This window comes from Manacus vitellinus, unplaced genomic scaffold, assembly GCF_001715985.3.
Source record: "Manacus vitellinus isolate BGI_N305 unplaced genomic scaffold, ASM171598v3 scaffold_24_pilon, whole genome shotgun sequence".
Lineage (NCBI taxonomy): Eukaryota > Metazoa > Chordata > Aves > Passeriformes > Pipridae > Manacus > Manacus vitellinus.
In genome coordinates, this window is record NW_021939798.1 from 8,973,113 (window position 1) to 8,975,200 (window position 2,088).

The 2,088-nt window shown below is 54.6% G+C and overlaps 1 non-coding gene across 1 annotated transcript; it reads left to right on the forward strand.

Moving 5' to 3' along the window:
- Nucleotides 1-1,561: 1,561 nt before the first annotated feature.
- Nucleotides 1,562-1,690, forward strand: LOC112841106. Its single transcript, XR_003212744.1, has one exon. It is a non-coding gene; the product is annotated as a small nucleolar RNA SNORA76 (small nucleolar RNA).
- Nucleotides 1,691-2,088: the final 398 nt, after the last annotated feature.

A 2,088-nucleotide genomic window follows, 5' to 3' on the forward strand; every position in this document is an offset into this window, starting at 1 on the left:
TCAGGCCAAAGTTATTTGGCATAGCCTTTGTCTTGACAAACTCACTGTTGACCCTGTGCTGCGCAATACCTTAAATAAATGCGAAAAGAAAACATCGTGCCCCTTTGAACCAAAAACCCAGTCCAGGTTCCTCTGAACCGATAAAAATAAACACAAAGTACTGAATCAAATGAAAGAAGCCGTAAAAAGAGTAAATTTAGAGTGCCTGGCAATGGCCCAGCGTTCAGCCACCTATTTATACAACAAAGCCACTTTTTCCTTGTACATATTGTTTGCTTTTTAAACTGATATCACTAATGGAGCTGCAGAACACACAGGGTCCTGGCCATGCCACGTGCACACACCAGCTCTCTTTGATTGTGGGCAGAGATGTAATTATCACCCAGAATCACAGAATACCCAGAGATGGAAGGGGCTGATAAGGATCAAGTCCAATTCCTGGCCCTGCACAAGACACCCCAACAATCCCACCATGTACCTCAGAGCCTTGTCCTAATGATGACCTGACCTGCAAGCCTGAATACATAAAAAGATGCTAGAGCTACAAACAGCGCTGTAATTCCAGTTCTCCAATGGGTTTCTTTAGGGAGGCCTTGGCTTTCAAGCATTCAGGCTGAGAACAAGCAGACCACTGAACACACTGTGTTTGCCCTGGCATCCTGCTACATCACGGGAGGAGTTTTTCAGTTGCTGTACAAACGCTGCATGTGCTAGTTCCAAATTGGAGTTATTTAACATGAGTGTCTCCCCAGTGGAAACAGGAAAAATGACCAAAAGAGGTGCTGAGGAGGGGCAGAGAGCCGAGCGTTCCGGAGCGCCCTCTGCTCCCGGCACCTCCCTCAGGAACCCACCTCAGCACCCCCTCAGTGCGGGGGGAGCTCTGACCGGGGGCCTGAGCTTTGATGTTTTTAATTTCCTCACAGCAACAGAGCGCTAGGGCAAAGAGAAAAGTACTACAGCTTCGGAAAAGGCGTAAAAAGCTGCCGCACACGGCGGGGGGGCGGCACCAGACCACCAAACCCCCTCACGGCACCAACGCCCCTCAGAGCTCCCGCCCACTGCCCTCACGCGGCCCCGCCCACCCTCGCGCACAGCAGCACCCGGATCAGCACGTGACCACAGATTCCAATCCTATTGGAGAACACGAGGAGGGCGGGGCCGGCCGCTCTATAAAAGGGAGCGCGAGGGATTGCGCCTCTTTTCCCCTGCGGCAGAGGAGGTGAGCGCAGCAATCGGGTTTGGGACGGCGGGTCAGGCCGGGCTGGCCGCAGTGATGTCTCTTGACACGTGGTTAGACTGCTGAATATACGTGAAGCAAAAACTACTACTGAGCCCCCGGCTTTGCGCCCACCCCCACGGGGCGGCCGGGGTGGACAGGCGCGTGTGTAACCTTCCGCCTTTTTCCCCTTCCGTGTCTTGCAGGGCCCGTTGGGAGATTGGATCGGCGGTTAAAAAAAAAAAAGGCTGTGTTGCCCCAGACGCGGAGAGATCGGGATCAGCGGCAAAATAAAAAAGCTGATGTGCCCCAAATCCGTGTCCCGGCTGGTTCTTCCCGCGTCCCGCACTGCCTTTGCCCCGGCGGTGCCCGCTCGGCGCCGCCGGCCAAGCAGCGGTGCTACAGCGAAGGCTTGTTCATAACTGGGGCCGCTCGGCACCTCCCGGGCGGCGCTTTTAAAAACAAGTGACATTTGCGTGCCAGAGCTGCCCTGTGGCACCCCTGCGGGGACACACGGCTCGGGGAGGGGGTGTACAAACCCTGCTGTCCTTCTGGACGGAGCCCGTTCCCTGCTGGAGAGGGCGGTGCCAGCGAAAGCAGATCCGGGGCACTGTCACGGTTCAAGGCGACTTCACCCAAAATAGCCCGGGGCAGGAATTTTTTCCTGGGGTAGTTCAGGTTTTAGGTGTAAAAGGGATTTGGAAAAACCAACCCGAGTCCCGGGATGCCTGCCAAGCTGTTGCAGGAGTAAAGCAGCTGGGTGAATATGCGGGAGACACACATCCAAGGCTGGGGGTCCTTTATGCACACAGAAAAAAACCCAACTTGAAATAAAATAGGAATTTGACTCCCGCAGCTGTTTAAAGGGCCTG